At 44.4% G+C, this 15545-nt stretch overlaps 1 protein-coding gene across 1 annotated transcript in view; it reads right to left on the bottom strand.

Annotated features, from left to right (window-relative positions):
• The window catches only part of TMCC3 (transmembrane and coiled-coil domain family 3), a 72133-nt gene that overhangs the window by 40154 nt on the left and 16434 nt on the right, over window positions 1-15545 (bottom strand). The gene's annotated exons all lie outside the window — the stretch shown is intronic.

Genomic DNA, 15545 nt, shown 5'->3' with positions numbered 1-15545 from the left:
AAATCTAGCAAATGGATCTTGCCTTAAACTAAATGTTAAATCAATATCATACTTTTTATAAAAGAAAAATATATTTTCTCTGCTGGACTCATTTTGCTTATTCTATTTATAACTCTTAAAATGAACATTTTAAAACTACAGTAAGAATTAAAAATCAGACTGCCCACTAAGGCATACAGAATTCAATTCCACATAGCCAAGCTCATTCATTTTTCTTCTGGTTTTGCCTTCAAATTTGGGCTCCAATTTGTCTTACCTCTTTATATGGCTGCCGTCCTAGTCTGAAAATACCTTGGTCACTGGACGTTTTCTGTTATCTCCAACTTACTTGCTAAAACACATTCACAATCACCTCTTCCTTCCCGGTCCTTCCCTGGTAGCTTCGGACACTCACGCTTTCATCCACAGCCCAGCTCTGCATACCCACTTCATGGCTGTGTCCCGGTCATAAATATCTCAAAATAATTCACTCAAGTTCCTAATATAAAATTACTTGACAATCACCTCCAGGCTCTCCAGCAGTTGGCTCATTTAATAAGTTTGATTAAACACAGAGAATGATTCAATTCAGAGCTATCTTCAGAACTTGTTTGATTCCTGGCTGTCTTCCACCTGACCACATGTGGTTTGGCTCAAGCATGACGAGTTTGAGAGGGCACTTTGGTCCCTGAGTGCCGAGACAGAGCATGTACCCACTCCTCAACACGCCAACTCTAACCTGAGGTTCCTATTGCTCCCAGACTGTCTGGACTCTGGATGGTTCCCTTTAAACTCACAATACACCTGGCCTCCCTCTTAGCCAGCCTCTAAGATTTCTACTCTTACAGACCTATAGATCCAGGGTATCTCCTAGTTCTTTGCCTTGAATAGACCTGAACTTCCCAGACTGAACAGATTCACCTCATCTTCTGTGTGTCTCAAAGATCCTCTCCTAGCTCGCTGCCGGTAGGAGGCACAATGAAGGAGGTGGAGCTAGATAAGAGGGCCTCTGCCACGAAGCTGAGCCGCCCCAGGGCATAGAGCTCCTGATCTGCGTTAGGTATCTCTCAGACACTAGGAGATGCACGCAGTCTGGATCAGAAGACTGAGAAGGAATTCTTTCAATTTAAATGCTACTTTACTCCTAACTAGACCATGACTCTCGCATTAGAGGTCATGAATAACGAAGAGCATCTCATCACCACGAGGCCTCACTCACAACCGTCCTACTGCATCTGCCAAAGGAGCTGCTCATATTCAGGGAACAGTGTACCATAATCTAGAGCATCATTTTCTCACTATCACATTATGCTCCAAGACTGTCGTACTTTCTTCAGAACCCAATTCAGGTTCTGTGCTCTCATGTGACCCAAAGAATTCTACTGGCAAATTCAGGGTTAATTACTTGCTTTACCTAAGCTCTTTCTCCATTCTATTCTCCCTCCCTCCCTCCCTCCCTTAGATACCTTTTAAATTCTTCTTATTTATGAAATATCTTTATTAATTCCTTCGACCAGCGGCCCTGGGGTAAGTCTCAGGTTTTGTGTAAGTAGACAAGGATAGTTAGCTGCTCACCTGCTGGATCAAAATAAACTGGGGCAGGAAAGTCTTTTGAAAATAAGACTTCACCAGTTAAATTGGTAAAACTTTGGAAAGACATTCTGTTCCCATCTTTCCATATTTAAAAGACACATACCCCATGACCTAACAATTTCACTTTTAGAAATTTAACTGTATATGGTTACAGAAAAAAGATGTACAAAAATATTCAGTACAGTATTACAAAGCAAATAAACATGGGGGAAAAAATCACCCTAGAAGGAACTTAAGTTGTGTATCAATAGGAGATTGGTTAAATAAATAATGGATAGATTCATTTTGTGCAGAAAACATTTCTGTAAGGATACATAAGAAACAACAGTTTTTATCTGTGGGTATAAAGATTGTAAGTTAGAACATTTTCCACCTTATGTCCTTTATTGGATTTTTTTCAATAAACTTGCACTCTTTAAATTACCTAGTTAATAGGAAAAAAAGTGAACCTTCATAATTTAGGCTTAAAGTGCTACATTCTTCATTTATCAATGTTATTCAATCTTTGTTAAACAGGAAATAGAACAAACAAGGCACAAATAGAAACTCAAGAGATCAGATACACGTTAAAATGTGTTTGCTCCAGCAGCTAATGATTTCATTGTTCAACTGCAGGAACTCTTATTAAGAGTCTCAGATCAGTTTGTTTTTTCCTCAAGCACCTGCTATATGTTATGTTATAGACTCTTCTATAATCTAAATGGCTTGATTAAACCATGAACCTTGTGCTAAACATGTGTTTACACTTAAAATCAGTTTTACTCTGGAAATTGGGGTGATATTGGGAAGAGAGAGAAGCCTGCCTTTGTCAAACCTTAAAAAGAATTACACACACACCCTCAAATTAAAAAAAGAAAAGACTAAAGCCCAGGGCCTTTATAGGACTTACTGAATCTCTGGGTCTGGGAGTCCAATCTCTGTATTTTTTTTAAAAGATTTTATTTATTTATTTTGACAGAGAGAGAGAGAGAGCGAGAGAGGGAACACAAGCAGGGGGAGTGGGAGAGGGAGAAGCAGGCTTCCCGCGGAGCAGGGAGCCCGATGTGGGGCTCGATCCCAGAACCCTGGGATCATGACCCGAGCCGAAGGCAGACGCTTAACGACCGAGCCACCCAGGTGCCCCAATCTCTGTATTTTGAACAAGCTCCCCAGCTAAGTCCTGTGTTGCTGGTACTGCCTCGTGCACACCGGAGGTAACTACGCTTAGCAAACACTATGTCTTATCCAAAGGAAACAACACAGCATAGAGTAGAAAATTCTGTGAACAAAGGTGTTCACTATTACACAACTCCAAGATTTTTTAAAAAATAACTTTTTTTAAAAAAAGATTTTTATTTATTTATTTAGAGAGCATGAGCAACAAGGAGCAGAGGGAGAGGGAGAGAGAGAACCTCAAACAGGCTCCATGCTCAGCACAGAGCCCAATGCAGAGCTCAGTCTCACGACCCGGAGATCATGACCTGAGCTGAAATCAAGAGTAGGATGCTTGCTTAACCGACTGAGCCACCCAGGTGCCCCTAAAACAAACAACTTTTTAGAAAAGTGATATGGTGTTTGGAGCTAGCACTGGGTGTATGCAGAACCCTCCAGGCCCGGCCATCAACCCAACTCTTCCGGCTCATTTGCGGTTGTCAGGGGCAACATGGGGAAGAGCCATCTTTGGGGCTGGAGGGAGTTCAAATGGTGTAGACCAGTGTTTTTCAAATTATGGCTGCAACCAACCACCTGATTCCTGGGCCCTGCCTGACCAACAGTGCAGGGGCCAAACCTGCCGATGTGCATTAGACAGCCTTTCTCCCTCCCACCTCTGCCCCATTCTCATACCCAGTAAAGTTTCATAACTACTAAGCTAGTCTGGTATTTCCTGAACATCCCATTGTAAGATCACCTCAGGCCCCTGCTATCCCAGCCCCACCCCAGACTTACTGAATCAAAATCTCTAATAGAGGTTTCATGTTTAACGTTAAACCAGTGCCCCAAGTTATTCTTAAAAACAGGGAGGTTTGGGACACACCAATTCAGGTCAAACTCATTTTAAAATAAAGAAACCAAGGCCCCATAAAGTTAAATTATTTCCCCAAGGACTTAATACCTGATTAATGATAGCTGGGACACCAAAAACCTGGTGAGCTAATTCTTTCCTCTTATACCAACAGTACTTATGTTTATCACGAGTACCTGTGCAGTTTCTGATTCACCATGAGGAGGCTGTAAGTAAGTGACTAATGAAGTCTGAACCCAGAGGGCATGTCAGAACATCTACCTTCCCCTTGGAGTTTTTCCACTTTCAATATCAGGATGAGGAGAAATATAAAAACTGCACATCTGATAGAAAAGTAAAGACGGGGCGCCTGGGTGGCTCAGTCGTTAAGCGTCTGCCTTCGGCTCAGGTCATGATCCCAGGGTCCTGGGATCAAGCCCCGCATCAGGGTCTCTGCTCAGCGGGAAGCCTGCTTCTGCCTCTCCCACTCCCCCTGCTTGTGTTCCCTCTCTCGCTGTGTCTATCAAATAAATAAATAAAACCCTTAAAAAAAAAAAGTAAAGACAGCCCTACACATTTATAACAAGATGAGGAGGATTCGAAATTCTCGCTATTCTCCAAATATTAGAACCTTTAGCAAAAAGGACTCTAATAAATCATACACTTCCGGTTAGAGCACCAGCCTCCACCTTGCTGTGGGAGAGAGGAGAGGACGTCTCCTACAGAGACTACAACCTCATTCTGGAACCACTATCTCCTCACCCATCAACGAACGACAAGAGAAACAAAACCCCCCCCAGCTTGGAATGCACACAGCAAGTTTTCATTCAGGGGGAGTTCAATCGAGTTATAATTGCCTCTAATCGGCCCTCCCACGAGCTCTCACAATTTACAGCTGTAATCAGTTCCACAAAGAATGAGCTAAATTTCTTTTCTACCTTTGAAATCAGAATCATCTCCGGTTAGGCTCTTAACCATTACTGTTTTGATTTCTTTTTTAATATACCAAGGTATAAGAAAAGGATGAATGAATGAATAAAAGCAAAGATTCAGGCAGATCCTTTGGAAATAAGCACTGATCCCTATGACCTAATGATAACTCAGTGGGAGTTCAAATTCGTAACAGGGACCGATGCCAACTCGGGGAACCATTCCAGGGCGCGCCATCCAAAAAACACATTCATCTGGTCAGACATTTTCCATACTCCGATTTTTATCTTTCTTGGCATGCTCGACTCTTCTCTAATAAAGTCACAACCCTCTGTTGCCATGGAACCCAATCAGACACGGAGCCTGTTACTATGACTTCCCTGCGAGTCTAAAAAAAGACCCAGTGACCAAAAGAACAGCCCTTACTTAAAAAAAAAAAAAAAATCCAAGGCAAAGAGGCTCCAAAAAAGGACCCAATCCTTTTACATCCACTGAAGTTTAAGCTTTCACGCAGGCTAACTTGAACTCTGGAGACAAAGCTAGCCAGGGTTTTGTAAAAATTTTTCAGCTGGGACATCCCACAGAAGACAATTTTATAAATAAGTACCTGGCAAAGAGTGTAAAACTGTTTTTAGGATTTCTTCTTTTTTTAATTCTAGGCCAGCTTCCTTAAATTTGAGTAGCTGTTTAGCAAACATATGTCAATCAGCAGCTACCAAATTGCAATATTCATTTCCACCAATACTTAATTTTTTGCCAAAAAGCTCAGTATTTCTCTGGAAAGAAAAGATAAGCAAAACGGTATAATCGACCCTGTGTTCTGTCATATCCGGAGCTGGACTAAACCTGGAGAGAAGAATAGGAGACTCCCAGCAGAGGGAGTGAAAGAGAATTAACAGGTGCGGAGTGCCGCCCATGAGCCGGGCACTTTTATGTCATCGTGGGAACCCTGCAACAGAGGCACTTCTGTGTCCCTCTCACAGGGAAGGTACCAAGGCTCCGGGAGCCTAAGAGCTTGCTCAAGCTGCCATGCTAGAACGGTGTCCGTCTTCCAAAGCCAAAGCTATCCATTCGTTCAACCAACATTCATTTCTGGCCTCACGGGTACTATGCATTTTGTTCGGCTTCTTGTTCTTTACGACAGAACTTGCAGCCCGTATAGCTTGTCTGTGAAGACGGCGTGGAGTCTATCTGCACCGGCCCAAGGGGCCAGTTGGGGCCGCACCCCTTTATGACTGGCACCGTATCTGCACAGCAGCAGCCAGCCCTTGGGAGAGTCATCACTAAGTGCCCTGGCCACTTAAATAAGATGACAAGGGGCCAGACACCCTCTACCATCCCTCAAAAGCCTGGCTGCTGACGAGGCCTTCCAGCCGCGGACTCTGCGGTGGGGAGGACCCCGAAGCTCCAGTGCCTGGTCTTGTGCAATTTTAGTAATGAAGTAAAAGCCACGCCACGCAAACTCACGAGTTATTCTACCCAACACTGGTCTGGGAGAACTGGTTCAAGAAATGACTAGTAAGAAAGGAATATGGAGGCGCCTGGCTGGCTTAGTTGGAAGCGCATGGGATTCTTGATCTCAGGGCCATGAGATCAAGCCCCATGCTGGGTCCAGAGCTTACTTGAAAAGAGAGAGAGAGATTTAAAGAAGGGATATATAAAAGCATGGAAATTAATTTAGAAGTTATATTATTATAATCACACCAGCCTTTTCAGCTAGGGGCATTCCACCTATTTCATCATATAATGAATACAACTACTTCCATTAAAAGAAATTTCAAAAACCAACACAAGACCACAAAGAGATGCCACTTCCCACCCACCGGAAGGGCTATAATCACAAGACAGTAGTAAGAAGCACTGGCGAAGATGTGGAGAAACTGGAGCGCTGGTCCACTGCTGGCGGGGACGCGGTGGGGACGCAGACCGGTACAGCTGCTGGGGAGACACTCTGGCAGATCCTCAAAAGGTGGAGCGCAGAACTCCCAGGCGGGCCAGCGTTTCTACTCCTCGGCACGGACCCAAGACAAAAGCAAGCCTAAGCCCACCCAGACACTCGTACACGGATGTTTAGGGCAATACAGCAATCCTAACAGCCCCAAACCGGAAACAACCAACCCAAGTGTGCGGCAGCTGATGAGTGGATCAACAAAATGCGGGACGGCCGTGCAATGGAAAGTTATTTGGCAATAAAAAGGACTGAAGTGCTGACACATGCTGCAACAAGGATGAATCTTGGAAACTTTGCGCTGACTGAGGGAAGCCAGGCACAAAAGACCACATTGCATCTGATTCCATTTATGGAAAATGCCCAGGACAGGCAAATCCAGAGGAACAGAAGGTAAATTAGTGGCTGGCGCAGCCTGGGGGCTTGGGAGGGAGGAAATGGAGAGTGATTGCTAATGGGTCTGGAGTCTGTTTTGGGGGGGGTGATGAAAATGTTCCGAAATGGATTGTGGTGGTGATTGCACAACTCTGCAGATATACTCAAATCCATGAAATCATACACTTTTAAATGAGGGAATTGTATGGTATGTGCACCGTAGCTCAATAAAGCTGTTATTTAAAAGAACAAAAAAGGGGAAAAAACAACACAACCAGTTCTTTGTTTTGTTTTTTGTTGCCCTAGTAAATAAGAAAACAGCCCAAGCGAGGAGACTGCATGACCTTGGGACAAGTTACTTTTCTCTGGGGGTCTCTGTGCCTCGTTAAGGAAACAAGGCTCATGTCTGAACCAGAAGCTCTCTTCTAGCTGCCTCGAGGTGGAAAAACCACTTGGATGAAAACCTCTCAGTGTTCAAACAAGGGGAGTCAGACCACCTACTCTAGCGGAATCTTTCCAAGCTTCCCTGGTCCCATTCTTCCCTTCACCCCCATGTTTCCATTCCTCAACCGATTTCTGAGCATCTGCTACGTGTAAGTCTTGATGCTAGACCATTTTCATGACCTCTAGTTCTCAAGCCCACAGTCCACAGGGGAGGGAAGTATCATTCTCATTGTACAGGTGTGGAACAGACTCAAAGATTATGCAGGTGGCCATGTGGCAGAGAGAGGATTTGAACTCAGAACCAAAATCTGCTTGTTTCTCTTCCTCTTACACCTGGGTTTTTCAAACTGGCCCCACAGGCATATTCTTGGAACTTCCATGGGTTTGCTACAAGCAATTTTAAATGATGTATTTATTTGGATGGCAAAGAATATTAACATAACCGTATTGGGAGATCACAGAGATAACCAGCTGTTAATCAGTTACTATGCTGAGATTTCAAGACCTTCTGTATGTTTATTCACGCTGGGCTTAGGTATTAGCACTTCTTTAGTCAGTAGGAAACACAATGGCTGACTATCAGTTTCCTGGGACTGCACCATAAATTGGGTGGCTTAAAACAACAGAAATTTATTGTCTCAGTTCTGGAAGCCTGAAATCAAGGTGTCAGCAAGGCCAGGCTCCCTCTGAAGGTGCTAGGGAAGGAACCATTCCAGGCATCTCCCCCAGCTTCCGACAACCTCATCAGGTATTCCTTGGCCTGTAGTTAAATCACACCAATCCTCGGTCAGTCCTCACATTGTACGTGCTCTCCCAGGGTCTTCACATGGTCTTTCTTCTGTGCAAGCCTGTCTCCAAATCCCCTCTTTTTAGAGACCAGTCATACTGGGTTACAGCCCATCCTAATGACCTCATTTTGACTTGGTTCCTTCTGTAGAGACCCTATTTCCCAGCAAGGTCGTATTCTGAGGTCCTGGGGGTGAGGGCTTTGTAAAGGGCAAACTCACTCCTGTGTCTTCTCTCACCCTACTACCACACTGCTGGTCACCACACAAACCTCCAACACCAGCTGGGTATCCTACAATTCAACTCGATTCTGACACTATCCACCTGCAGAGAGTGTCCGATCACACAGGTTAAGGGATCAGTACTACAAGTCTGCCAACCCCTGCTTCAGCCACCAATCCCCAGTCCAGGCGGTCACCTGTATTTCTGACCCACTGGCTACAAACTAGAGGCTCCCATGACCCTCTCCCCGGTTCCATTAATTTCCTAGAGTGGCTCACAGACTCAGGAAGACGTTTACTCAATTACCAGTTTATTATAAAAGGATGTAACTCAGGAATAGCCAAACGGAAGAGATGCACAGGGCGAGGTCCAGGGAAAAGACGCAGAGCTTCCATGCCCTCTCTCAGAGCCACTCTCCCTGCATCTCCATGTGTTCATCAACCTGGAAGCTCTCTGCACCCCAACCTTTCGGGCTTTCATGAAGGCTTCATTATGAAGCCATGCTAGATTAAACCATTGGCCACTGGCGATTACATCAACCTCCAGCCCCTCTCCCCTCCCCAGAGGTGGGAGGTGGGACTGAAAATTTCATTCTACTACTCAAGGTTGGTTCCCCCGGCAACCAGCCCCATCCTTAGGGGCTTCCCAAAAGTCGCTTAATTAGCAAACTCCACCGCGTTTGAAAGGGGCTTGCTATATAAACAAAGACACCCATTTCACTTTTATCATTATAATCACTTAGGAAATTCCAAAGATTTTAGGAGCTTTGTGTCAGAGATGGAAACAAAGACCAAATATATACAGTTGATCCTTGAACAATAGGAGTTGGAATGACACAAGTCCACTTACACGTGGATTTTTTACAGTGCAGTACCGTGTATGTTTTCTCTTCCTTATGATTTTCTTAGTAACATTTTCCCTAATGTATTTATTTTAAGAATACAATATGTGATATATACATATGACCTATAAAGTATGTGTTAATCAACTGTTTAGGTTATCAGTAAGGCTCCCGGTCAACAGTGGGGTACCTGTAGTTATTTTTGTGGGAGGGGGGAACCAAAGTTACACACGGATTTTCCACTGTGGGAAGGGGGGTGTCGATGCCCCTAACCCTGCACTGTTCAAGAGTCAACTGTATTTCTTATTGTAAATCACAGTATCACAGACTTCAACATCTCTTTTTGAGGGGACACAGTTCAACCCATAACCCTGACTTTAAATGTAAATGATGCAGCATTTCCAGATGAAGGACAAAGGGTCTCACAGTGAAAGAAGGTGTCATACACAGAATTTTTCCAACAGGAGAGTTAACGGATTGAGCCTTTCCATATCATAACAGGTGAAAGAAGCATTTCAAATGCAAAAGAAAACCTGCCTGTATGGATTTAGATTATCTGTATATTAAGAGAGTGTGAACTTAAATTGTTATTATCTTTGTATTTTTTATTCATTTGAAAGTTTTCATAATAAAATGTTCAGGGAAAATGTCCTTAGACTGTTGAGGAAATCTGCTAATGAAATCTTTATTCTTAACACCTAAGTAAAAACACCAATTAGTATCTCTGAACAAACACTTCTCTATAAGCCAAGGGCAAGGAAAAGATAAATTTTAAAATACGAAAATAAGTGTACACGTCTTCCTAATTAGACTTATTTAAATAACAAATGTAGCCAATGCCTTAACTTGTCATCTGATGTCCTTAAACAATGAACTCTGAAAAGAAAGTCCTGCTATCTGCTGGGAGTGTATAATCTCAAAGATCACACTAGTATCTATGCATGAAATTCTTAATGCATTCTTTTCTTCCCTGTCTCCTTCCATTTCTCTATGCATCCAAACATTTTGTGTGCATTCTGTGCCAAGCACAGAAGATGCAGTCCCTGCCCACTTTCTGGTGGGGGGAGAGACAAGTGACAAGAGTATCAAAGTTCACAACAGACTTGGGCTCAGGTTGGGTGGGGAGAACCCAAGTCAGGTGGGAGAGGAGAACGGGAGTCAGGGAAGACGCTTTCAGTACTTTATCTTAGAAGCCTCCAACACCCTTCTAAAGAAAGAATTATGCTTATTTTTACATGAGGAAACTGGCTCAAACTGGTTGGGGAAATGGTCCAAGATGAGCTCACACAGCGTGGAAGAATTTAAAACCCAGGCCTAGCCTCCCCAGGGCACTGGTACCACACTGCCTCCTCCGAGCTCTAAGCACCCTGAAGGAGGGCTTGAAAATGGCCTGCATTTAGAAGATCTGACCACTTCTCATCACCTCCACTGCTGGCATCCTCATCCAAGGCACTGTCACCATGCCCCACACGTCCCTCGACACCAGCTCACACCCACCTTTAATCCGGGAGCCCAGGCAAACTTGGAAAACATAAATCAGCCTCCCACTACCCCCGGGACCCCGTGTCCTCACTCTGCTCCTGCCACATGGCCCCACTGATGCGCCTCACATACAACAGGCATACCCCTGTCCCAGGGAGTCCCTGCTTACTGTTCCCTCTCCCTGGAATGCAATTCCCCTTACAGAGCTGCATGGCTTACTTCCTCAGGTCCTCCCTCAGTGACACCTCTGGGAAGAGCTTTCCTTGAGTTTCCTATTTACAACTGCTTTTTACTCCCACCCCTTGGGTCTCCCTGGCCCCCTTGCCGTGATTTATGTTTGAACACTGTACTTACCACCATTTAACATACTGTATATTTTACCTACTGGTCTGGTCCATCTACCTTGCCTTACCAGAATATGAGCTTGATGAGGGCGATTTTTGTTTTGGTTCCTGGGATGCCTGGCACATACACAGTAGGTGCTCAATACGTATTTGTTGAATTAGGCTGAAAGCAGAATGGCTATGAGCACGATTCATACCTGGGCTGCTTATGAGTGGGCTCTCGCACATACCACATTCCCAACCTGGTGAAAGGGAGTCATCAGGAGACACCTGCAGTATGGGGTGGGAAGAAGCCAACCCAAGGTTTGCGAGGGACGTCATTCTTCAATCCAGTGCCGTGAAAAGGTGCCCGAGTGACGCCTTTTCCGTGCCACAGGCTGTGGGGACACAGGTACCATCAATCCTGATGCTACCATCCAAGGAAGCCCATTAGGACCAGTGGTCCCAGAGCTATCAATCTCACCCAGAGCTGTCCTGGGTGACAGGGGCTCCTCAGACAAAGAAATTAGGGGAAGTAAAGGGGAACCTACAATTTTGCCTCCTCTCTGAGCGCTAATCAACGACAAGAAAACTCTGCTGGGGTGTTCAAGAAAGTCCTTATGACCCCAGGCTGAGCTCCACCTGTTCACATAAGGGGTATTTTCTTACACTGGCCTGTTGTACCCCAGGTCCACGAAAGCTCACCAGAGCTACTAAAAGAAAACCACAGGGGTTCAAGTCTCCAGGAGTTCTCAGACAGCAAAGGGCGGACTCCAAACTTGCCTACACAGTGGCCTCAGGAGTGAGACAGTCTAAGCATCTCAGCATCTGCTGAGTCGACAGACTGATGGACGGTGAAGAAGCAAGCACGACAGGATCACACAGGAGCAAACAGCAGAAGCTTTCAAAGGATGGCAAATGGAATACTCTCCCCTGGGGAGGAGCCCCTGTCACAGAGGGCGTGTCTGCCAGATTCCAAACTCGTCCTCATTCTAGTCCCTTGTAAAAATCCTGGCCACGTGCATTAGCCCGGGTGGGGGGCAGGAGTGGAAATGGGGTGACACATAGTAATAGGAAATCCATAAGCACCGGACTTCATAAAGTTCTATAAGGCACCAGGGTGCCTTTCAGCTCTGAAATTCTATGAAGGAACTAAAGTCATTGCAAGGCTGTTTCTGAGAAGCAAATAAAACCCCGCTGAGAAATGGGACTATAATTTCTTGAGTTTGCGTCAGTCTGTTTTCTTCAGTGAGCAAAAAGGTGACTGGTTTCGGTTACAAAGGCAATGTTCCACTATGAAAACCTGCTGGTTGCCATGACAATTAACATCTCTGTTCCTCCCTTTTCTGCAGCATCCTTCTTCCATCTGAGTCAAATCAAAGAAGCTCTCTGTGACGCCCATGATTTAGTATTTCCTCTGCACGAGGACAGCATACATACACACATACACAAAATACATACCAAAGGGCTCATCGGAGGCGAACCAAAACCTTCAAAATTGCTACCATCTGTCCTCCTCTGCCAACTGTGTCCTATAAACAACTATCAGGAACAACAGCCAGGAGGATGGGCCAGAAAGGCTTAACCGCTGACACCTACTCCTCCTCAGAGTGGGCTCTGGATCGATTCTTCCCAGAAGGGTCCGTGGGAGGCCAGGGCTCCCTGCAGCACTGTCCTTCTCTGTCTGCAGGCTGTCCTCCCCAGCCTGAGCTCCTCAAGAGCGGTGCACGTCTCACAGACCTCGGGGCCCAGAGTAGCGCCGGGCGCGCAAGGCAGCACTGAGGACAATGGCGGGGCTCTGGGATAAGGCAACCTGCTGCTCCTTATATTTTGCACTGAGTTTGGGCCTAACTTGCTTCAAATAGGCCCTGTGTGAGAAACAAGCCAGGGCAGAAGTTCTAGATCTACACTCTAGGGTGTGTCGCTTGGGATATCTACGGCGCAGCCCTGCTCCTGGTTTCCATCACTGTGCTCGTGAGCCTTCCCCAGATCCAGGACAAAACAAAGGAGTAAATCAGAAAGTCAGAGCATCGATGTGATTTATCTTCTCAGGATAAAGGTTCTCTCTCATAAGGTAGCTACCTTTCACTGCAAACGTGTTTGTTTAGAGAAGTTATGAAAATGATATAAGGAATTTGAGAAACAAGACAGAGGATCCTAGGGGAAGGAAGGGAAAAAATGAAACAAGACGAAACCAGAGAGGGAGACAAACCATAAGAGACTCTTAATCTCAGGAAACAAACTGAGGGTTGCTGGAGTGGAGGGGGGTGGGAGGGATGGGGTGGCTGGTGATGGACACTGGGGAGGGTATGTGCTATGGTGAGCGCTGTGAATTGTGCAAGACTGTTGAATCCCAGACCTGTACCCCTGAAACAAACAATACATTATATGTTAATGAAAAAATTGAAAAAAAGTTATGAAAATACTGAAAAGCCAGAGGAAGGAAAATAAAGCACCCATCAAGTGTCTACACCTGGGGTCTGTGTCACTATCCCTTCAGATGTGGAAGCAGTCTGCCCAGTGGTCAGGGGCGAAGGCTCAGGGACGCAGACCAAGCTGGGGTATGACCCTGCACAAGTCATCTACCTGTCCGAGCCTCTGTACCCAGTCGGTAAGGCGAGGAGGGCCGCTCCTCCTCTCCGGCACTGCGGGAAGACGGCGGTAACCTCGGGAAAGCCTTCGTCACAGCACAGGGAGGACGCGGACTTACACTCGCTCTAGCAATACTCTATCCGTACGTGCCACGTGATAAACCAAAACGAGTTCTCTGTGCCAGCATCTGGCGAACTTTTTCAATCAACATAAAAGCACGAGCCACTGACATGTCAACAAATATACTTCTATAAATTGAAGTTTTTAATTCGGAAACGAGAGCTTACATTAGACCGGTGGTTCTTCATCTTTTTTAAAAGGTCATCTGCCACCACTGAGAACCATTCCAAAGAAAGTACAAATATACAAAAACCACAGACCCTAGGTTAAGACACGGAACACTGGCTCTAATTTCATGCATGTTTTTTAATACTCTGAAGTAATAGAACATTCGAGAAGGAACAGGATTACAAATTAATGTACTTTCTAACTGGAAATTGATGTTCTAAACTGTTCCTAATGCTGTGGTAGTGACATGAGAAAAACAGATAAATTCAGTCACACAAGAAGCATGGGATTTAAGTCATTTTGCATCTCTGTTCATACTCACATACTTCAGTACTCTTAAAAACATACTGATACTACTTATCACTAATTAGGAATAAAGCCCTGACAAAGGCAACATCGGGGAATCTTAAAAGCATTATGCTAAGTGAAAGAAGCCACACTGGAGCAGGCTACACACTATCTGATCCCATCCATAGTGCATTCTGGAAAAGACAAAATCACAAAAACAGAAATCAGACCAATGACTGCTGGGGACAGCACAGTAATGACGAAAAAGGAACAAAAGGGAATTTTCTGGGGTGATGGAAATATTTTGTATCTTATTTGGATGGTGGTTACAAGACTGTGTCATCATATAACTGTACACTTAAGGGGGGGTTATTTATTTATTTATTTATTTAAGATTTTATTTATTTGAGAGAGAGAGAATGAGAGACAGAGAGCATGAGAGGGGGAGGGTCAGAGGGAGAAGCAGACTCCCTGCTGAGCAGGGAACCCGATGCGGGACTCGATCCCGGGACTCCAGGATCATGACCTGAGCCGAAGACAGTCACTTAACCGACTGAGCCACCCAGGCGCCCCAAGGGGGAGTTATTGTATGTAAATAATCTCTCAATAAATAAAATATTGACACATCAACTTTTATAGACATGAACAAGAGTAGAATGCTAAATTCTTGACAAGGTGTAAAAAAACTGCCTGCTGGCAAATTCAAAATAACTTTATATTTCCTTTCAGGCAAAATTAAAATGCGCACAAACTTGAAACAAATACTATTTAAACACCTACACAAAATCTAGCATCATTATGAAAATTTCCTGTGACATATATTAAAATGTGGCTTTAACAAATCACTCTTTATAAGTACTTGGCAAAGCTACTTAAGAACAGATGGTAAAGGTGAAGATACTTTTTCCTCTGCCCCAGTGATGTCACTTCCAGGCATCTTCCTCAGAGAAACTCTCCCACAAGCATACAGACCTCTGACTCAACCTGCCTGTCTACCACTAGGAGAATGGCTATAAACACACGCTGGTTTATTCATATACTGAAATAACATACTGCAATAAAAAATAAAGATGGGAATGAAGTAGGATAGATTTTTAAAACACCATGCTGGGGGGTGGGGGGGGAACCTGGCTGACTCTGTTGGAACAGCATGCAACTCTTGATCTCAGGGTCATGAGTTCAAGCCCCATGATGGGTGTAAAGATTACTTAAATAAATAAAATTTAAAAATACCCAAACACCTAAAAGCTTGAAGAAATAAAATAAAAACACCATGCTAAATAAAATAGCAAATCACAAAAGAGATGCCATTTATATAAATATTTAATACAAGAAACAGTACTATATATTGCTTATGAGTTCATTCAACGTATAAAAGCAAGCAAAGGAATGAAACCCAACGTCAGGTTATGGAGACCTCTGAGGGCATAGGAAGGGAGAAAGCATCCAGAGAGCTGCATTTGGGGCCATTTA

Source organism: Mirounga leonina, unplaced genomic scaffold (genome assembly GCF_011800145.1).
Source record: "Mirounga leonina isolate KUSES-001 unplaced genomic scaffold, KU_Mleo_1.0 Mir_418, whole genome shotgun sequence".
Lineage (NCBI taxonomy): Eukaryota > Metazoa > Chordata > Mammalia > Carnivora > Phocidae > Mirounga > Mirounga leonina.
Note: the sequence above shows the minus strand (reverse complement) of the source record. Positions and strands in the feature narration are given on the sequence as shown.